The 23,123-nt window shown below is 48.4% G+C and overlaps 1 protein-coding gene across 2 annotated transcripts in view; it reads right to left on the reverse strand.

The window, feature by feature from the left end:
* Window positions 1-23,123, reverse strand: part of KIF26B (kinesin family member 26B) — a 505,176-nt gene that overhangs the window by 254,270 nt on the left and 227,783 nt on the right. The window lies entirely within an intron of this gene.

Here is a 23,123-nt window from a genome sequence, read left to right on the forward strand (position 1 = left end):
GGCAAGGAGCGTCAACTTCGAAGCACCGCTGCAGCCCGCATGCTAATGAAGCACTGAATATGCATTTCAGCGCTTCATTAGTAAACTTCGAAATGGCCATTTGCGTGGCCATTTCGAAGTTTGGGGCACGTGTAGACATAGCCTATGAGAAGGGCAGGGATCAGCACATGCCCTTTGGCTTGACATGTCCACCCTACACAATTAACTACTCTACATTTACTCTAGGGAAGGGCTGAGAAGTATAAATTAGATCAGGACCCTAAGATGCTAAAGATTAGGGAGGGAGAAGTCTAGAGTTTTAGTCCAGATCCATTTCAACTTGCCATTAGGATTATTTCTTTTTGGCTGTAGAGTTGCCAATATGCCTCATTTATATTCTCTCGTTAAACAAGCCTGAATGTTCTGATCCCACCATTTTTGGACTTCACAAATTTGTTCTATAGGACTATTATTTCACAGCGTACACGGCTGTTGCTCTTTTAAAATGGGATTCAGCTCCAACAATGACCTAGCTGTCACTGCCAACTGTTAAGTCTCCATGGACAGCTTATTGATATTGTTTTGGCAGACTGTCAGTTTTATTGTTACATCCACTGAGGTTAGGGACCAACATGATGCCATGCTGTTGCAATTCAAAGACTACAGAGATAAAAGAGGCAGCCTGAAGATTATCACAGGGTTCTATGAGTGGGATCAGTCCTTCAAGTGAAGATATTAAAGATACCAGTTGTCTCATGTCTGCCATAAAACCCACTATAATTAAGGCTTCTACTCTCTTATTTGGTTCTGCCTTGTAGAGGTTCTCTGAATTTCCAAATCAGTGAAGTAAGAACCCTATGGATGAAGCAGCTTCCTTGAAATAAGGATCCTTTAATTGGTTCGTGAATAGCTAAAAGAAAAGCCTGACTGGTCCACACTGGCTGCAACTCAGTCAAAGACTTTTCAGGTGCAGAGTCTGGCACATGAGACTTTCTTGTTGCTTTTTAGCTTGAGAGGAATGCTTCACAGGGGGCTTGTCTACACTTGCCCCCAGCTTCGAAGGGAGCATGTTAATCAGGGCGATGGGAGATTACTAATGAAGTGCTGCAGTGAATACACAGGACTTCATTAAGCAAATTCTCCCATGGCAACATTAAAGTGTCAAACTTCTAGGTGCCAGCATGTGTGTAGCCACTGGCGCTACTTTGAAGTGCCTTTACTCCCCAAGATTTTGGGGAGTAAAGGCACTTCAAAGTAGAATTTTTGGGGAGTAAAGGCACTCCGAAGTTGCCGTGGGGGATAATTAGCCTAATGAAGTGCTGCACATGCATCGCAGCACTTCATTAGTAATCTCCCATCACCCTGAAGACCATGTCCCCTTTGAAGTTGGGGGCAAGTGTAGACCCAGCGAGGGTGTAGCATTCAGATTTGCTAGGAGCCAACCAGGGAAAACGTTAATTTTAAAAATTAAAAAACAAAACTTGAATTCCCGCATCATCTTAGCCGACATATTCAGACAGTTAATTCAGTCCTCAGAAGCACATGCATGGTCAAAGTGAAGTATATACACATGCTTCAAAAGACAGAGTTTTCACTTGAATTTCAGCCTCTGTATCTGGACATGTGCCGTAAGACTCTAGACCCAGCATGAGACTATCAAATTCTAGTATAATGGGGTTTGCTTTATAGCACATTATATAAAATTTCAAAAGCTGTAACGTAGTGGGGGAGCACTCGGTAGGCTTCAGCTGTGACTGGACAGCCAAACACGCACTTTCAAGGAGGTATATTCACTGCTGTGGCACATTTGTTTACAGCCCTTTCAGTGTTTATGTGCTTGACAGATACAAAGCCAGCAAGGGATAAAACCAGATTTTGCTGTAAATTGAAAAGGACTTTTGTTTCCGTGAACATCTGGTATAAATGTGAGTAACCACTGTACTTTTAAACAAAGAGCTGGCACAAAGAAAAAAGGAAAGATCTGTTTTTATTTAGAATATTGTCCCTTGGAGCTAACACTGTATAATGTGTTTGGGGTTTAAGAGTAGCTATTTGTTAGGAGGAAAAAAATACGCATAGTTTTTGGGGATTTGAGAATTGCACTTTAGGTTAGTAGAAGAGAGGAGCCTGAATCAGAACCCTGGCTATGTCTACATTAGAGTGATCTGTCAACAGACGTTTTTGTTGGCAGATCTCTTCTGACAAAACTTCTGTCGACAGATGGGATCCAGGCTGCAGAACGGATCACTCTTTCTGTCTGCCCTGTCGACAGGAGCAGACAGACTGCCTGGCCACTCTCCCAACAAAACAGCCACCTGGAACCACAGCAGACAAGGTCGTAGGTCAGCATTTGACCTCTCCAGACACCAGCTCCCTATCCATGCTGAGGCGTGCCTACCTCCATGAGGGACAGCACAACTGCTACAGCAGGGCTTCAGCTCTCCCTGGGAGACACAGCTCCTTCCAGTGAGCCATGGTGCCAGAACAGCCCCTGGGCTTGTGCTGGCCCCACACAGAGGTTCTTCAGCACCTGCCGCACCTCCTGATGACCGTCCTCATCTTCCTTATGGGGGGCGAGCCTGACACCACCTTTGAGGCGTACACTGTTGCTGCTGGATGGTCACACCTGTGCCCACCCGCCAGGTACACAGGTGGATGTAGAGGCACTGCATCAGTTCCGACTGGTGGGACATAAGGCAGTGGGACAATCAGCAGTGGCTCCAAAACTTCCACATGGGGCAGGACACCTTCCTGGAGCTCAGTGCCTGGCTCACCCCTGCCCTCCACAGATAGGACACCTGGCTGAGGTCAGCCATCTCCATGGAGAAGAGGGTCACAGTTGCCCTCTTGAAGCTCACCACCCCGACAGCTACGGCTCAGGGGGAAACCAGTTTGGTGTGGGGAAGTCAAGCATCGGGGCCCTCCTCATGGAGGTAAGGCACTCTCAGGATGCAGTCCCAGCACCGGGGCGCCGAAGGGGGTGGGGTTGGGGTGCAAGCGGTGGGGTTGGGGTGTGTGGGAGGGAAGGACTCCCTCCCTCATTCTCTGATGTGTGTGTTCAGTCCCCTGCCTCTGCAGGTCCTGACAGTCATCAAACACCATCCTGCTGTGAGGGTCATCCGTATAGGAGACATGAATACAGTCATAGCTGGATTCACTGCCCTGCGGTTCCCAAACTGCATCTGGGGTATCAAGGGGACCACATCCCAATCCATGACCCAGAGCGTAGCACACCCAAATATATAAACCAAAAGAGATACTTCTCAATGGTGCTGAATGCCCTGGTCAACCACCATGACCAGTTTACAAATATTTGCATTGGGTGGCCGGCCTGGGCACATGACGCCCGTATGTTTCACATCTCCAGCCTGTGCTGGAGGATGAAGGTGGGCATATTCATCCCCCACCATAATCTGGCAGTTGGGGATGTGCAGATGCCACTGTGCATCATGGGGAATACAGCCTACTCCCCTCATGGCCTGGTTCACGAAGCCCTACACCTGTCAGCTGAACCCTAGCCTGGAACTCTTCAGTGCCCATCTCAGACAGGCCAGGATGCAGCCTGAGTGTGTCTTCAGCCACCTCAAGGCACACTTAGGTACCTGCTCATCTGCTTGGATGTGGGTGAGCACAACTTCCCCAAGCTGCGGCCACATAGTGGAAGGGAAGAGGGAGAAATTCCTCATGGGGTGGGGGCCGGACACCTGCCGTGAGTATGAGCAGCCAGGCACAGCTCCAATTGGCCAGGCCCATTAGGGCAGGGTGTAGATCTGTGAGGCCCTGAAGAACTTCTACCATGGGCCCCAGTAGTCTTCCCCGGGCACCCCCAGCAGGGGCATCAGGCCCACAGGCCTACCCTGTCCCCATCACAACCTCTCCCTTTGCCCCCTCACCTCTTCGCCACCCCTGCCCAATGAAGAGGGACGCAGATGTGGTGCTCAAATAACTATTTACCGAACCAAAGAAAAAACAGTGCAAAAACAAATGGTGCAATAAAAAACTATTTACAAGCAGTACAGTGCAGTGAACTATTCACAGTGGAGAAGACTTAGGACAAGGACTGAGGGGACCTCAAAACATGGATTGGGGGGTGCGAACCTGAGGGGAAGTGGGACCTGAGCGGCATTGGCCTCGGGATCCCCTCCTGCCATGAGTTTGGGGCACCCATAGGGGCTGAGTTGGGGCCTAGAGCAGGGGGAGGTCTGGAGGCATTGGGGCTGTGGCTGGGTCTTGGGTAGCAGCCAAAGGGGTCCACAAATGCGTGGCAGGTGAGCTGGTAGCAGCCTGGCCCTCCCTGGAGCCCCCTCCCAACACCTGCAGCTTGCAGAGCTGTCCACGGCAATGGCTGCTGCCTCTCAATTGCGGGCATGCCTGCATGCTGCACTCTTTGGTGTGTCTGAGGTCAGGCCATCAACATTGTGGCTAGCCTGCTTTCTGCCATGGCAGGTGCTGGCAGGGACCCCCAGGGCCTGGGGCTCACCTGGCTTCCCAGGAGGCTGGCATCAGGCTGGCGCTTGTGCCTGGGGGGCTGTCTGCTGGGTCTGAGTGGCACATGCTACCTTGCACATGCTTCCACATGCTGGGACCACAGTGCAATGTCCTGCCCAAGCTGGCCATGAGATGCTCACAGCACCCCCTGCCTGCACCCGCCTCCCATGCTCTGAGGTGTGTGATGCATGGAATACTCACCAGCACTCACAGGAGGTGGCCTGGTTGGTGGGGAGCAGCTCCAAGGTGATGACCAGGATGCTGGTGCTGACCTCTGAGGCTCTGCCTGCCTCTGGCTCTTGCAGGGGTTGAGGCTCAGAGGCCCCCTCCTCCTGGTGATGGTGCTCCCGCTGCTGTTGTGGGGCCTCCAGTGCCATGTCAATGGTACATGTCTCCAACCTGTGTGATGTGTTCCTTCCCCAGGATGTCATGGAGCTCCATGTAATAGGGGAAGGTGGCAAGTCCTGCCCTGGAGCATCAGGCAGTGTCCTAGGCCCTGATGTAGCCCTGCCTGAGCTCCTTGACTTTGGCCTGCACCTGCTCCATGGATCGGGGGTAGGGGTGGCCCCTTTTGGCCAAGGCTGTGCTATCTGGCTGTATATGGGTATGTTCTGCCACTTGGCTTGATGCCTGTAGCATCTCCTCCTCCCCCTACAGGTCCAACAGGGCCTGGACCTCAGCCCTGGTCCAGGAGGGGGTCTGCCTCTTGGTCCCCTGGAGTGGATCATAGGACACCTCGGTCTGTTTCCTCGAGGGCCCAAGGGGGTCTCGGCGTGCCTGGCTTTCTGCCATCCGGCAATGCTCTCAGGAAAGGAATTGCTGTGACGGTGTGGGGGACTGCAGCCTGTAGCTCTGCTGCTTCCATGCTCTTACCTTCCTGCTACAGGGTTTCCTGGGCTCCCTGAGGCTTTAGGAAGGGCCAGAGGCAGGAACAATAGAGCGCTGATTGCTGTGAACAAGTGTCCCCCGGGGCACCTGCATGGCACCCTGGAGGCCTTCTCTATTGACAGAAGGCCCCCTCAAAACGTCCAGACCCGCCTTTTGTTGCAGCTGTCTGTCGACAGAGGCATTCTTTGTGTGGAGCGGGGTGCAGCTGTTGATAGAAGTGCTGCATTCTGCTCTGTCGATTTACTGTCAACAGAACACACTTGGTAATCTGGGTGCTCCTCCAGGCTTTGTTGATAAAGCAGCTGTTTTGTCAACAGAACCCTCCAGTATAAACACAGCCCCAGATATGAAATCTGCCTCCCTGAATTATAGGAAATTCGCATCCAGACCACATGTAAAATTTTCAGAAGTGACCTAGTCACATAGAAGGCAAAGTTTCAATGTGGGTCAATACGACAAACTCAAAACGGCTAGATTCACTAAAGGAGACACCGCAGGTATTCTTCTGCCAAATGGAATTCACAGCTCTAAGCTAGGCTACATGTATACACAGGCTACACGTACAAAGTGTGAAGAGAGATGGGGATCCACAAAAAGCTAGCCTACTGAGCTAGCTTAAACTACCCTATTGGAAATACCTGCACCCAGCCTGCAGAGAGATGTCTCTGACCAAGGGACCCCCTTGATACCAATTGTTGCAGAACTCTGGGGGTGCCCAGGATTACACAGAGATCCCCAGGTCAGATATACACATAACTGTTCACCAAAGGGTGGCATGTGAGTTCTCCACTGAGAGCCAGTAGCCTGCTGGTCACCATAAATATTGTGAAATATATGTATGGCTAACGTTAAAGGAGTTATGTATTTCTACTGAAAGTTGGAGTCTTAAGGTCTTAGTAGTTAAGGCAAGTGACAAGGAGATGACATATCTCAGAGATGTTGCTGAGAGGCAGGAGGTAAAATATAATACACAAATGGCCAGATGGGAGCCCAACTTTTAAGTCCTTATTCCATTCCCAGAAATGGAGTAGTGCCCTACTTCGAAGTTTAACTTCAAAGTAGGGTGGTGTGTGGATGCTCTAGTTCGAAGTTGCTTGCTTTGAAGTTGTACTTCAAAACAAGCAACTTCACAGTTATTTTTGTAGTGTAGACACAGCCTCAGGCTTCTAAGAGCCTGTCATTTTCAAAAATTCCAGTTTGCCTCCTAAATGAATTAGCTGTTTCAGTGCTATGCACAGCAATGCCTAAATACCATTGGAAATCTGGGCCAAAGCCACTTTTGAAAAATGAAACTCATTACTAAATCACTCAGGGCCAGATTTTCAAAGGTGGTGAACAACTAAGTACCTTTGGAAACCTTGGCCTTGGGCACTTCTGATTATTTTACCCTCAAACTTTATGAGCCTGTCATTTGCAAGGGTTCTAGATTGCAACCTTTAATTTGCATACATCCAAATGTGAAGAAAAGTTGGGGTCAAGACCCACACTGGAACTGGGTGACTTAAGCCCATTTCTGGTTATAGAAAAAGATCAGGCTCTCAGAATCCTCTCCTTTTCTATCAAAGTTAAGTGACAACATGTTTTTCATCAAAGAAGACACAAAATTAAGATGGCTCCCACACCAAAAAGCTTATTCTCAAAAAGATTTTGCCTTGCATTGTTTTGGGTGTGACTGCTAGGAGTAGCAAACCCAGACCTAGGTAACCTCATCTTAGAGTATGAAACAAGTTCACATAATGGTTTAGCTAAACTCTTGCCAAAGAGGAAAAGATAAATTGTAGCATTCCAATGACAAATGTGGTCAAACTGGAAGTGGCAGAGGCAAAACCTGCCTCCTGAGTCATTAAAGCAAACTGTGTAACATTGGCCTTTGTGCCTCAAAATACATTTTGCTTTAAGTTAATTTATCAACCCCATGCTTTGAACTCACCTGGGAAAGATACCACCATGTTTTTAGCTTTCATGGAACGTGCAAACTCCTCTCACCTTAGCCGTGGCTGGTGTATATTCTATTACACTTTGTGAGGCACTGATTAATCCTATTGACTCAGGTGTTGCTATCTTATCAGCTCACTCTTCACACAGGTGAACAAAAGGAATCTTAATCCAGAGCTTTTCACCAAAATTCCCATCACTTGTGTTACCTAAACTTCGCTGATTCTGATTTGACCCCTTCCCAATCCTAGCACAGGCGCGCGCACGCACACACACACCCACACCCACACACAGGCACTTTATATGCATTGCAGCCATCTAAATGAAGTACCCAGTGCTTGTCCATGGAATTCATCCATGTGGTGGGGTTGCTCTGACTGTACCAGATGGCAGGCTGGTTGGTTCCCGTGGATTCTCTGGATTTCCCAGAGACAGGAACCAGATGACATAGTAACTGAACAAAAATGGTCTTTTACTATAAAAAGGGCTCTTGATGGACTCCATTCAGATTTTATGAACCGTCATGTGAAACAGCTGTACAGTTTTTGCCTTGGTTTCCTCCCCACAGTTTCAAAGCTGCAAGCATGGGTAAAACTAGATGAAAATTTTTCAGCAGCTGTTCTCCCAGCAAAACATGTTGATTCAGCAGAACTGTGGAAAAGGATCAGCTTTGATTTTTCTTTAGTCAAGAAATTAATGTTAAAAAAGTTTTGATATTATTGAAACATTCCATTTTGCAGAAAAAAAATCTGGTTTCCCAGGTCAAAAGGACTTTGCGAATTTGAGTGAAATGCCCATATTTTTTTAAAAAATAAACACGGTTGAAATTCAAGCAACAAGTATCAAAATTAATAAAACATTCTGCTGGACCCAAACTATTTTTTTTCTGTTCATCGATTCAGTAAATTGCAGATGGCAGGGCGTATTTGGGGCTGAGAGGGATAAACCTGGGGAAAGGGGGGGCAGGTTTGGAGCTATTTTGTATTCGGTCCCCAGAACATATAAACAATTACCATGTGGCCCCCAGTGAAAAAGGGTTGGCCACCCCTCCATTACACTGGTCAAAAGACTAATGAAGTATTTACCTACAATGGAACAGTCATTGTGTATTCTTACCACTGGGCTAACAGTCACAAAATGGGCCCCACCACGACCACCATCACCTCTACTTCCTCCTGCCAGATTTTGGAATGGACCAGTTTAGAGGCTCCTTATCACACTGGGCTCTGCCCATGGCTTGGTCAGCTGAAGGCCTGCCTTCTGAGTTACCCTTTTACATTTTAAAACCATGTTGGAGAGACAGATACAAGCTAAGCTGGCAGTAGACTGGCTAATACATGCTTTTTTAAATATATACGAGAACTTTACCATTTCAAGGGGTCACCAGTTCTCCACTAGCCGTTTCAGTGGAAAGCCATCTGGCTGTTAAATGGGTTGTTCTCCTCAGAAAACATTAATGATACTGGCCTGCTTATGCTTAAAATGCTGCAAAGGCACAGCTCCACCACTGACACAAATGAAGGAATCCTTCCATTGCTGTAGTTAATCCACTCTCCCTGAGGCAGCCATCTACACTGGGGTTAGGTGGGCATCCCTCAGTGTGGCTTTTTCATGCTTCTGAAAGATGTAGCTGTACTAATATAGGGCTGTTCTACATTGAAAACTTAAGATAACTCTTCAGATGTGGCAAATCACAGCTGTAACTACACAGCTACTAGGACAGCGTTATAATGGTCATTACCTTTAGTACATCTCAAACTAGGAAGGCAGTGATCAGAGTTAGAGGATCAGAACCTTTGTGCCCTCTAATCTCTTCCAATAAGTATGGATTTTTCAATCCATGTGCAGAATAAATTTATGTGCACTGAGATGTGCAAATGTGCACCATTAATATAAACAAAAAGCCTATCTTTATGTGCTCTGCTAATCAGCTGGACAGCCTCTGAATCTTTCCTGAATGTCCACACAAGCACAGAGCTTACAGGGAATACTGACCAGAACTCTGGATTTCTAGGTATATGGAAATGGTCTTTTTACTGTAGCTTTATAAGCTACTAAACCGAAAACAATCCGGTGTTGTGTGTGTGTGTGTGTGTGCATGCGTGCGTGTGTGCGTGTTTAAAGAGGGAGGTGAGAGGAAAAAAAAAAAACAACCCAAAACAAAAACAAAAACCCCGTCTAGAGTTGTTCGAATTTACTGCTGCAGATAGGGCAGCCACATCAGCTTGCTCCCTCCCTCCCTTCCTCAGTGATCCAAGATATAGACTCCATAAATCAGATCTTCTCTTGCGTCAAGCTTTAGGGGAAGTAAGAAAGATGCAAAACAGTAAATCATCCTGAGGTCATCTGCCTTGTGCTTGGCAGTCCTGACTGTACTGGAAGTCAGAAGATTAATGCTGTCCACTTTTATTTTCTCTGCCCTTAGAGTAAAATCTAAGACTAAACACTTGGAGCCTTATGTAACAGGTGCAGAGGGATTATTAAATCTGTTGCTAGCCATTTTTCTCAATGCATGTATCCATTTCAAGGGACAGTTGGATTGCAGGGTGTGGAGTTGGGGAAGGAGGGCATAGCTTTGCTTTTCCCTTTTTCCTCAAATTAGCACATTTAGAGTCTTGATGCAGTAAGTACGGCAGCATCAAGAAAAAAGCACCACTAGAAATCAGAAGGACAGACCAGTCACAATTTCCCCCTATGCAAACCCATTGAAATCAGTAGGGTTGTACGATGTACATGTGAGGGTCCAGTTGGACCTACTAGTGCCTTAACATGGCGACTGAGGACAACTGGAATGGGAAAAAAAAGACGACACTCATCAGATGCTCTAAGGTGCAACATGCAAAAATAGCCAAGGGATTTAGGAACATACATCCCTGAAAAATCCTGGTTAGCAAATCACAAAGACTGCAGTTTTGTTGAAAGATTAATCATCTCTGAAGGCCTTTTTTGCAATTGGATGTTGCTTTTCTACACAAACTATGCTTATGTTAACTCTGGCACAAGAATTGCAGCACGGACGAATTTGGTCATCTACGCCTATGGGTTTTTCAACTGTAATAAAAGCAACCAACAAGGGACTAATATACAGAATGAAATTTTAAGTATGGACCTTACAGTTCAGAAACATGGTGCAAAGCCCATTGCTACACACAGAAGCCAGACTGTGCTTCTACCATGCTGTGCATAAAGGCTTTAAATAGGTTAACCAGATGTTTGAGTTACTTTCAGCATTGTTGTATAATCAGGTAGGAAAACATTTAAGTTATTGACAGAGGTCATGGGGAGACAGCCAATATTTGCTTGCTATCTGGCAGAGTCCCCCGACACTAAGAACAAAATCTTTTCATGGATATGTACATAAAGTAAAAAAAGCATATAAGAAATCATTTCTTCCTCAAGTGCATTTTGTCCAATGAAAAACCAAAACAAAACAGCATATTAAAATTGGTGGGACAAATGCATGCCAGAGGCAACTCCACCAACTTTATATGTGAATTTAGAATACACAAATTAGAAAACACAACTAAATTGTGAACAATAACTATCAACACACGCAAAAACGAAGGCTGTAACTAAATAAATTCTCACCAGGGGTGAGAAGAAAGTAACCTCTCTGGCTTGGAGGCATAAACATTCGAGGCACTAAATATGATAAAGATGCCCAGGAACCCAATTAAAGTGTTTGTTTGGGTTTTTTTTTTTCCATTGGTAGGGTTTGGTTTTCCCCCCCCGCATTATTAAGACCATCCCATCAGAGGGTTGTACAAGAAATTTGAGGATTATGCCATCGGGCAGCAATAGACAGTCTCATGGTTGTCAAAAGAATATGGGGGGAAATCACTCTTTCTAAAGGTAACATCAGTATTAGCACTCAGCAGGATTATGGATATAGTTGCACAGGAAAACCTGACCTCAGACAAGCTTGCCTTCACATTATTTCACTCAGGCATTAGACTTGTTATTCCTTTTATTGTTAATAAACGTGAGTCTGATACCGTGGCAGGTGCAAAAATCAAGAATCAGTGTCCCTTCAGGCATTTCCTAAAGAACAGGCACCACATATTTCAATCCCCCTTCTACCTGACTAACATACATGTCATGGATTGGAACTTTAATTTTACTGCTCAATGGTCGATAAATGATTCTTGGGTAAATGTCTGTTACACTGTATAATGAATCATTTTCTAAATAAATTACTGCTAAAGGGGCACTGTGACTCTGTTCAGGCCCAAAAATACAAATTCCTTACACTAAGGTAAATTTCATGCACCCTGTGGGATTATTTGATCCTCGAAACATCCAGGAGTTTGCGTCCTTTAAAGAATATATTAGTTGAGGATTAAACACACTGCACGTCCCTTTGAGTACAGCATTATTATCCCACAGGTTGAACCTCTCTAGTCCAGCACTCTCTAATCCGGCAACCTCTATAATCCAGCATGATTTTAGTTAGCTGTACGACCACTTAACCTGGGTGTGGCCCCATAAATTGTATTTACACCCACCAGTCCTGCCTCTAAGTGTTCTGTGCTGTTATTTAGAAGGCATTTAGAGGTAAACTACAACTAAGAGTGCACTAAGCAGTGAAAGTGTTGTTAATGTCATTAGACAATATTGACCTCCCATGGTCAGGCAAATGCACTCATTCAGCACCGGTTAGGTCCCAGGGATTCCGGACTACAGAGATTCAACATGTAGTAGGATAAGAGAAACAAACAGAGGAGTAGATGATTTCATTTTGTGCCTTGTCCAGGCCCACTTTGGAAATTCTGTCTGGAAGGCAAGATATTATTACTGTTATAAGCTATTATTTGAATTTGAAAACAAATTCTAGTCATCTGCTGCCAATATACAATGTCCACATTTGGCATGGAGGATAAGTCATTTCTTTATCTTTCTAGCAGAAAGCCAGGTTAAGTATCACAACTGGATTTTCTGACTAGCACTTAAATTTGTATTCCTTTTTTGAGTTATTTTCAGTAAACAGTTAGTAATGTGGATAAACTTCAAAAGATTTTGATGCTTTCATTCAGACCAACACCTAAAAAGTTGGCTGCTGATCAGAACTTTGTACTAAGCTTTTTAAATAGCTGCCTGGCTCCGCTGCCAATGAAGTCAGCAATAAAACTCCCATTAACTTTAATGCCACCAGAACTACTCCAAGGCCTAAATGGATTTCAAAAATGCCTCCTGCTGAATCTGCAAACCTGATCTAGAAACAGAGTTTTTACAGGACCATGCCGAAACCAAAATTTCCATCCTGTAGAAAAACCAGGGTACCTCAATTTTTAAATATATTTACAGGTTAGATAATTTGTTCTAAATTATAACGGGAAGTTGGAAAGGTAAAATTCTTCATGGAATGGAAATTTTAGAAGCATTACATTTTGAAGAAACCTGAAGTGGATGCTTTGGGAAAATTTCTGGTTGGCTTGTGGCTAGCTCCCAGGTTATCCAACTGACTGTGGGTGGCAGAGTAGACAGGCCACCTGGAGAAATGGGTAACCCAAGGAGCTGCCAGGCATGTAGACTGGGGAGCTGGGCAGCTAAGAACTCACCAGGTGGGGTATCTCACAAAACTATACAGTCCACTCCTCACTGAGAAAACAAAAATCCATAATTGGAGTATTAAAATCATGGGCTATATCCTGTTTAGAAGAACAAAACAGGGCCAGGGGGGAGAACACTGAGAACTGCAGGATCTTGAGTGCACATGGATCAGTGTGCTAACAATATGCCCAGAAGGGGATGGCATGTGGGCAGGGACAGTGGGTTGTATGTCAGAGACAACCAAATCCAACTAGAGAACAGAAGGAGAACAGCAACTCCTTACACAACAAGCACTTCGGCAGCAACTTAGAGACTCACAAATTTATTAGGTCATGAGCTTTTGTAGGTAAAACCCACTTGCCCACAAAAGCTCATAATCTAATAAATCTGTCAGTCTCTAAGGTGCTACAGAACTGTTTGCTATTTGTGAAGCTACAAACTAACATGGTTGCCCTCTGAGGAACTGCTTCAGCATCTGTCTATAATGTTTGCAAAGAAAAGTGAGGCTATGGTGATGTCATTTGGGAGAAATTTCCAGGAGAATTCATGCTGTCAGAAGTAAAATGTCTTTAGACCAGTAGTTCCCAAACTTTTCACTAGTATCAGAGAGGTAGCTGTATTAGTTTGTATCCACCAACATAAAAAGAAAAAGAAAAAAAGTCCTGTGGCACCTTATAGACTAACAGAATTTTTGGAGCATAAGCTTTTGTGGGCAAAGACCCACTTTGTCAGATGCATGTTTTGTTTTCATAGCGTACTCCCACCTTCCTAAAGAAGTCATTCTGCACATTTTTCAGGAAGTTCTGCCATCATTTTCACTCTTATTATTCTTTCCTCTTTAATTAACATGCACAGAGGCTGGAATCTAGTCTTGAGAATTCTCCCAGTGGAGGAGTTAAGGAGAATCTACAATGGTACACAGCCATTGGTACCAGCTCCTGCACCAGTCGCTCCAGAATACAGGACATTGAGAGGGAAGCTGAGGGCATGATGGGAAAGGGGGAGGGGGGGTACAACTCCAGATGACCAGTTTACAGCTGGTGTGTACGGTCAACTATAAGTCCATTGCCTCCTTTTTCAAGTTACAGCAACCTCTAGGCTGCTTAAATTCATGGTAGGGTACCAACAGTCAAGAAACTATAGCTGTCTCTCTGATGGCTACTAATACCCTTCTCATCAGCACGGGTGAGAGTCTGGCTTATCACCACTCATTTTCAAAACTGGCCCCTAATGCTCCATGTCTTAGTTCACCCACTGCCCAAGATGTGCGTTCTCTGCATCTCAAACTCCCTGCTAAGTCAAAGGGAACTGGAGTGCATCATCTCTGAAAAATCAGTCCCTAAATCCAAAAGCTTGAGGCACTCAAACTCAGAGGTCACTTTTAGAAATGTAGCCCATAACTTTTTCAGTCTGACTGAGATCACTGTGATTGCAGATCTCCCTGCTTGGGCTTTAAGTAGAAATACCTGTGGAAATGATTTACAGACTTTATCACTTGCTGCCAACATGCCCACTGACAGACCATTTGTGGGTTTTTCATCCTAGAAGTCCCTATCTTTCACATTTCTTCTGCAATGTGTTAAGGAGAGGACAGGGCAAACACTGGCAGCATTTGTTAACACTTATTTCTTCAGATGCCCAAAACCAAAACCCACAATGTAACCATTAGGTATATCTGGTCAATAAATGAAAGAGAATGCTGTTAGGAACTGCATCACTTGGGGAGCAAGAAACCTCAACATGCATTCATCTAAGCCTCAAAAAATATTTCCCCTCAAAGCTGTTGAGGTTGGCACTTTCTTCTGGCATCTGACACTTTTAAAGCCTTGTCTACACCAGGAAACAGAAACATTGCTTGAAATAGCTCTCAGCAATGGGTGCAACTAAGCAAGCCTCCAAACAGTTTAAAGAGGTATGGGCCAGGAGGATCTGCAATTAGCCAGTTTCAAGAAATGCAAGTCTCCCACTGTATATCCTTCAAACAACATGTACACAACTAGATGAGGAGTTTCTGCTGGCCTTGCGGCATGCATGCTCTGTCTTTTCCCTTCAATGGAGTTGTGCCGCTGACCCAAAAGCAACATGACAAACATACTCCAGCCCTGTGTTTCTCAACATGTGATATGCGTACCCTTAGGGGTACGCAGGAGGTCCGGAAGGGACGCATGCTGGAGCCGTATGTGGCTCTTTGAGCAATCAAATACTCAGGGCTGCAAGAGCACTGTGTACCGTTCTGTGCACGCATCCCTCCCCAGCGCTTCGAGGGACAAGCACATGGCAGCGGTGATGGTGGTGTCGACAGCGTCGGCTCTGGTGCGTCACCAACACTGGATTAAGGCCAGGGGTGGGGAGGAGGTGCCTGGCTCTGGAGCAAGGAGGGGGTTTGGTTTAAAGCAGGGAGCTGGGGGTGCCTGGCTCTGGAGGAGGGGGGATTGTGTTAAATTGGGGAGTTGGGGGTGCCTGGCTCTGGAATATTACGCTTCTTATCTGAAATAAGTGATAAAATTGCTATTTGTACAATTTTAATTGAATAATTATAATTGCAACTGAAAGGGTTTAAAATGGACCAATTCCTGGTGAAAACAGAGAATAAAACTGCAGATTTAGAAGAAGATAGTACATAGGAAACCATATCAAAAACATTGATTTCATTGTGGCCATCAGCAGGTTCAAACCTAGGTTTGAACATCTGATTTTATCAAAACAAACTCAAATTTCGCATTATATTTTTTCTTGTAACTTCATTAATCATTGGTCACTGATGTATGTATATGTATACGTATGTATGAATAAACAATCGGACTTAATTTATGTTCATCTAATTTTTTGTTATTTATCCTCTCTGAACAATCTGAAGTATGATGGCGATTTTACTTCCTATATGCAATTTCTTCCAACCAGCCAGTTACAATTAAGTTGTTTAAACAAATGTGTTGCAGCGGTAGAAAACAATTTTGACTGTCTGAAAACTGTGGGTACTAGGGGTACTTTTTTTTTTAATTAAGCACCCTTTTCGTAAAAAAGCATAAAATGTTGAGGAACACTGGCCTAGCCCATTTTTATTCCCTTGCTCTCCACACACACATGCAGATGTCTGCTGCCAAAGCAACTTTCTCTTGACTTTTAGTTTCCCCTTTGCTAGTGACAGACACCCTCTTGCAGGATACTGGGAAGAGTGCCCAGGTGAGGTCTCCAGATCATGCTATTACCAAACAGGCCAAAAATCACAAAACCCCCAAAAATCGTGTGGTTGACTTACAAAGCATAACATTTTTGATTAAATAAATACTGGCTTCTTTTTATTTCTCTTCTGGTTTCTGAGGTTTAGGGCTTATATTTTCAAGCTTTTCTTCACAAGCAGAAGGGCTAGAAACTTACTCCCTTCCCCCTTCAATGAAAGCTGCAATTCTCATATACAGTCAACTCTTTCATATCTGGCAGTCCCTGGAACTGGGAGGTTGCCGAATAATCAAATATTCTGGATACTAGAGAGGTATACCTAGCAATGCACAACACTAAAGAAAAACAAGATTAGATATGAAGAAATAAATAGAAATGTATGCTGAGTATGTTATTTACCAACAACAGTAGTATTGTACACTGTAAACTTATACTGCATTTGCTGTATTTATTTGTATTTACTTTCACTCTAGTGTACTTATGGAAAACTTCACTAAAATTTGCTTTTGGTGAGAATGCTGGTCATTTGAGAGTTCTGGATGATAGAATACCAGAAATCAAACAGAGTTTATAGTAATCACACTGCAGCTTTAAAAAAGCCAACAACCATCAGATATCACAAAACTTGTCATAAAATGATGAAAGTTAACAATATTTAAAACAGAGCATGAGAATCACTATAGTTTGTGTGTATAATAAATACACTAAGTACTAGTGGCCTGAATGAGGATGACCTTCCCAGCTGTAACTAGCTCAGGTGTCCTGCTTCATGAATACCAGCTCCATGGATGTTTTAAGAAGGGGTGAGGCTCTGGTACCGCCTTAAGTACCATACCCTATGTAAAATATAGCAGTACAGAAAGGGAATGCACTCCACAGAAAAGAAATTGTTCCAGCTTTCCCTTTTATGAGCTGTCAGGATTGTAAGGCAGCATTCCTCAGCAGCCCTGTTCAGCACAACATTGCGTCAGTTCCTCCTCAACCTGCCAAGCCAGACAGCCATGTGGAGTGCATGCAAGAGAAAGGGTTACTAACAGTTTTTCCAAGACAGGCAGCAGCTGTAACTGGAGCACATCCCATGCTGAGTAGCTGAATGTCTGTTACATGTGAAGCTTGGGGTTTTATTACAGCTTCCTCCCAAAATAAACATTTGAAAAATCTGGACACTACTATATCTTAACTGAAAAACATTTCCTGATGCATCTGTGAGCACAGCAGTGCATGGCCTCTGCCTGTTCCTCAGACCCTGGAAAGACGTAGAAAACAATCCCCAAACCCTGTTTTCTGGCCACTTGGAACAGTCCCGGCACTCCCAACAGTCTCAAATAACCAGACTACAGTAGTATTAGGTTTCAGAATGACCTTGTGATTGCTCAAAACACTATTATATTCCCTGGCTAGTGATGGAAAACAACTTCAGAACAACAAAATTGGTAAGCTGGTATATGGTTTTTCACGTCTCAAGGGAGATGGGCATTCACGTGTTTACTCTCCTCCTGAAAAGGCAGATGTGCAAGAGTAACCCACCAAGTGCAATAGGGCAAATGAGGAGCTGGCTGGACCCCAGTGACAAACTGATGCTGGATCACTGGAAGATTTTGGCATCATCCCTGACTTGCTCTTCTCCTAATATTTTGAATGACAGGCAAAGTCGTCCACAGCTTTACCTATATAATCCAGAACAATGACGCACATACAAGCTTTCTGTCTGAAGGAAAAAAGATCAGTCCCAGAACTTCCACCTCACCTGTTTCAGGCCCAGTTCAGTTCCCTCAGAAGACAATGGGTGACTGAAGGGCTAGCAGGCTGGTCCTGACAAATTGGTCTTGCTCGGTTCTTATTAATGCTTTGTGTAGTGTCATGTTTCTCTGGCCTGCTGGGAGCTCCCCAAAAAGAGACCAGGGAGACAAATACTAGGAGGAGGCTATTCTCTGATTCTCTTTAAGGCGGTAGCACTGGCACGTCCTCCTGCACAGCTGGTGCTGACATCCTCCTTCATCCTGGGCCCAGTAGGAGATAGACAGTATGAGCTGTTGCTAAGCCCTTCATGCATGGTGCATATACAAGATGCAGCATGACCGAAAAACAAAAAAAAAGAACCAAGACATGATTCATGCAGGAAATCTAAAATCAGTCCTGTGAGAACTCTGCAATTTTACTATGGCTACAAATCCATCACTTGCAAAATTTCCCCACCACTATAAAATGCTGAGGATTGTTTCTTATAAGCCGTGTCTACACGTGCACGCTACTTCGAAGTAGCGGCACTAACTTCGAAATAGCGCCCGTCATGACTACACGTGTTGGGCGCTACTTTGATGTTAACATCGACATTGGGTGGCGAGACGTCGAAGCCGCTAACCCCATGAGGGGATAGGAATAGCGCCCTACTTAGACGTTCAATGTCGAAGTAAGGACCGTGTAGTCATTGCGCGTCCCGCAACATCGAAATTGCGGGGTCCTCCATGGCGGCCATCAGCTGAGGGGTTGAGAGACTCTCTCTCCAGCCCCTCAGCTCAATGGTGGCCGCGTGGAGTGGCCCCTTAAAGGTCCCCTCCCCCTTCCTTTCCTGTGCAGGAAGCTGAGAGAATGCGCAGGCGGCAGCCCAGACACGCGGCCAGCCTGCACACCTCACAGCCAGCACAGACAGCCACCCCAGCTGTGATGGCCGCCCGGCAGCCCCCCCAGAACCCCCCCACAAGGGGAGCCAGGGCAGCCAGGGCTCCCAGGCTGGCAGCCAGGCCGGGAAGCGGCAGCGGGGCCCCTCCTGGACGGAGGCTGAGCTGCGGGACCTGCTGGGGCTCTGGAGCGAGGAGGAAGTGCTCCAGGTAATGGGGAGCAAGAGGCGGAACGTGGAAGCGTTCACTCGGCTGGCTGAGGGCCTGGCCGCCCGGGGTCACCCTGCCCGCACTCCGGATCACGTCCGCAGTAAAGTCAAAGAGCTGCGGCAGGGTTACGCCCAGGCCCGGGATGCGGCTGGCCGATCTGGGGCCGCCCCCGTCACTTGCCCCTTTTACAGGGAGCTCAGGGACATCCTGGGCCCTCGGCACACCTCCTCCCCTCTGGCCACTCTTGACACCTCAGCTGAGGAGCCCCAGCAGGCCCCGGAGCTGGAGTCCACCCCGGAGGTAAGCTCCGCACCCCGGGGGCTGCCCCTGGAGCCCACCCCCGGGGCACCGGAGCAGGAGGAGGAGGAGGAGGAGGAGGAGGGGGACCCCTCCTCCACTGAGACGGGGCTGCAGATCCTCCTCCCATCCCGGAGCAGCAGCCGGGCATCCGCCCCCCGGGTGTCCCCCGACCGTGGAAGTGGACCTACAGGTCTGTACCCCCCCGGTGTACACCCCCGGGGTTGAGGGGCGGGGGTAATAGATATGTGGCCAGGGCCCTCCACATGCCCAGATGGCCATGGCCCCAAGGACAGCAGTGCCATGTCCCTCACAGGAGTGCATCAGCCCCTCCCCGCCCCCAGCACGACAGTGCCATGCCCATCACCAGGGCAGGGGGGAGCGGAACCTCTAGGGTCCCCCGGGAGGAGGGGGTTGGACACCCCGCAGCAGCAGCAGCAGCAGCCGCAGCAGCATGTGATGGAGTGGGGGGAGGGCAAATGCGAGACTCAGGCTAGATATGAGCAACAAGCTGAATAGCTCCCAGGGGCAAAGGATGATCCTGGGGCTACAACTGGCAGGTTACACCTCTGCCCTGAACAAAGAGGAGGGAGGAGCTGAGCTGGGTTTGAATCGGGGGCCGCAGGTAGAGGCTAGGGGAAGGGAGAGCTAGAAGGCTGCCTGCCAGAGGAGGGGGAAAACTACACCCCAGAGGGGCACCCCTCGGGGTCTTCTCCCCAGGACGGGTTGGAAGGACTGTCTCTGACTGCTGTACTGTCACTTCTAGGAGAAACTGGGCATCTGTGGCCTCAGAAACCTCTCCTGTCAGACCCTGCTGAGTGAAGTGAGAGTCACTCCCTCCGGGGGATGGGGTGCAGTGCAGGGGGACCCGTGAACCCCATCACAGCAGCATCTCCTGGGGACGGGGATGGGGAACCTGCAGCACAGGGGTGGGGGGACAAGGGCCACGGCTCGGGGCCCACACTAACGCCTGTCTCCACTCTTCTTCCCCGCCTCCTGTGTTCCGCAGCTGCACCATCGGAAGGACTGGAGAGCGCCGGCGAGGCGTCAGTGGTCCCGGAATACCCTCCGGGGCCATCGCTCCAGGCCAGCCCCTCGGCGGAGGACCGACTGGCCCCACAGTGGGCAAGACGGCGGACCCAGCACCACCACCCGACGGCGACGGACCCCCAGCTGCTGGCCATCCATCGTCGGCAGCTGGAGGTCACGGAGCAGCGCCTGCGGGTGGAGCAATGCCGCCTCCACCTCCAGGAGCGGGCGCTGGCCTGGCGCCAAGAGGCATGGGGGGCCTCCGTGGACACATTCAACCGCTTAGTGGACTACCTGGCCCCCCATGCCACGCCGGCCGCTGCTGCGCCCGCCCTGAGTGCTCCACCCACTGCGCCACCCCCTGCTCCGCTTGTCGCCGCGCCGTCCACCATCGCCCCGCCACCCGCCACCGAGGGCTGGACCACCGAGGGAGATCTGGGGCCAGCTGAGACTCGCCGGACGTATCTTCCAGTCCGCCTGGCCCCCAGCCAGCCCCAGACAGGGCTGCGGCCGAGGTGGGGCTCCTGGCCGCCCACCCCCAGTGCCGGACTATAGGGGCGTGGGGCCCAGGACGTGGCCCCCCCCTTCTATATAGTTTGGACTTATTTATTTGTGCCCCCCATTTGCCCCGTTCCCCCCCCCATGTAAATAGTTCTCCCCTTCCTTGCAATCCCTGTTTTTTTTTTGTAAATATATGCATACTTTTTTATTTTTCACTTATAATAGTTAGAAGTTCTTGGATATAGTTTGGTATTAGTTAAAACAACAGTTCAAAGAAAACCAGTTTGATTTTACAAACAAGTGTCTGCTTTTATTTGTCCAGGAAAAGTGTGGGGGTGTGTGCTGTTGGGTGCTCCGTGGTGTGGGCGTAGGGGCAGGGAGTATTGTGGAGGAAGGGGGGGAGGGCGCAGTGGGGGGCCTGGCAGAGTTCACCCCACGGCCTCATCAAAGTGGGCCTGCAGGGCCTCCCGGACCCGGGTCCCTTCGGGATCCACCTGCTGACTGGGGGCAGTGGGTGGCTGCACGTCGGCCCTGCCGGCCTCCAGAGCCCAGCCCTGAAAAAAGGCCTCCCCCTTGCTCTCCACCAGATTGTGTAGGGCGCTGCACGCACCCACAATCAGGGGGATGTTGTTGGGGCCCGCATCCAGGCGGGTCAGGAGACATCTCCAGCGTCCTTTGAGGCGGCCAAATGAGCGCTCCACCACCTGGCGCGCGTGGTTCAGGCGCTGGTTGAAGCGCTCCTGGCTGGCAGACAGATGGCCCGTGTACGGGTGCATGAGCCAGGGCCGGAGGGGGTATGCCACATCTGTGATGACGCAGAGGGGCATGGTGGTGTCCCCCACAGGGATCTCCCACTGGGGGATGTAGGTCCCCACCTCCAGCCGGCGGCACAGGCCCGAGTTCCGGAAAACCTGGGTGTCGTGGGTGCTGCCAGGCCAGCCCACATAAACGTCCTGGAAACGGCCCCGGCTTTCCACCAAGGCCTGGAGGACCACTGAGTGGTAGCCCTTGCGGTTTATGTAGCGTCCTCCACTGTGTTGTGGGGTGCGGATGGGGATGTGAGTCCCATCCGGAGCCCCGAAGCAAATGGGGAAGTCCAGGGTGGCAAAGCCCGCGATGGTGGCATCTGGGTCCCCCAGCCTCACGAGCCTGTGGAGGAGCATGGCATTGATGGCACGCACGACCTACAGGGGAAGCACATGGGAGAGCACCAATGAGGGGTGAGCAGGGTGTGCGTGGCTCTGCCCTGCCCGGGCCCCCCTGCCCTGCCAGGGCTGCCTCCCCCCATGGGTCCTCTTACCTCCATGAGGACAGCCCCGACAGTGGCCTTGCTGATGCCAAACTGCTGGCCCACGGATAGGTAGCTGTCTGGAGTGGCCAGCTTCCACACAGCGATGCCGACCCGTTTCTCCACTGGGAGGGCACGCCGCATGGCGGTGTCCTGGTGCCTGAGTGCGGGGATGAGCCACTGGCACAGCTCCATAAATGTCTGCCGGCTCATCCTAAAGTTCCTGAGGCAGCGGTCGTTGTCCCACTCCTCAAGCACCAGCTGCTCCCACCAGTCGGTGCTGGTGGGGTAGCTCCACAGCTGCCGGCGTGTGAGGCGGGGGGGGGTCGGGGTGCTGCAGGGTTGGGGGGTGAGTCCTGCTCCCCTGCGGGCCGCTCCTCCTCCGGTGTAGCAAGGAGGTGCTCAGCTGCCTCCCGCATGGCATGGAGCAGGGCTCGCAGGGGCGGCTGGGTGGACCTCTGGCTGCTGCTGCTGCTGGGGGTCCATGACTGCGTTGCCCGAGGTCTGCGTGCCCATGGCTCTTCAGACCATGTGCTGTGCAGACTGAGTGTGTCTCGGAGGGGCCCTTTAAGGGAGCGGCTAGCTGTTGCCCCGGAAGCGCTAGTCCGCCCTGTGACCCTGTCTGCAGCTGTGCCTGGCATCCTTATTTCGATGTGTGCTACTTTGGCGTGTAGACGTTCCCTCACAGCGCCTATTTCGATGTGGTGCTGCGCAACGTCGATGTTGAACATCGACGTTGCCAGCCCTGGAGGACGTGTAGACATTATTCATCGAAATAGCCTATTTCGGTGTCGCCACATCGAAATAGGCTACTTCGATGTAGGGTTCACGTGTAGACATAGCTTTAGTGTAAAGAACTTTTTTTTTAATGAAACTGAGGTTCTAGGAAAAGCTTTTGCATCACAAATGAAGTAAATGTAAGTAGCAAGGTGAGATCTAATTTGCCTAGAATGCAGGTAACTGAGATTGTCTGATGTCCCTTGAAATGAAGAATGTTTGGTAGGTTTGTGGCTAGCAGCTGAATTGAATTCTAAGTGAATTCAAGACCATTGCTTGGTGCATTATCTATACCTCTATCAGAGGGATCGCCGTATTAGCCTGTATCTGCAAAACCAATGAGAAGTCCTGTGGCACCTTATAGGCTAACAGATTTATTGGAG

Source organism: Carettochelys insculpta, chromosome 3, assembly GCF_033958435.1.
Source record: "Carettochelys insculpta isolate YL-2023 chromosome 3, ASM3395843v1, whole genome shotgun sequence".
Taxonomy (NCBI): Eukaryota; Metazoa; Chordata; order Testudines; family Carettochelyidae; genus Carettochelys; species Carettochelys insculpta.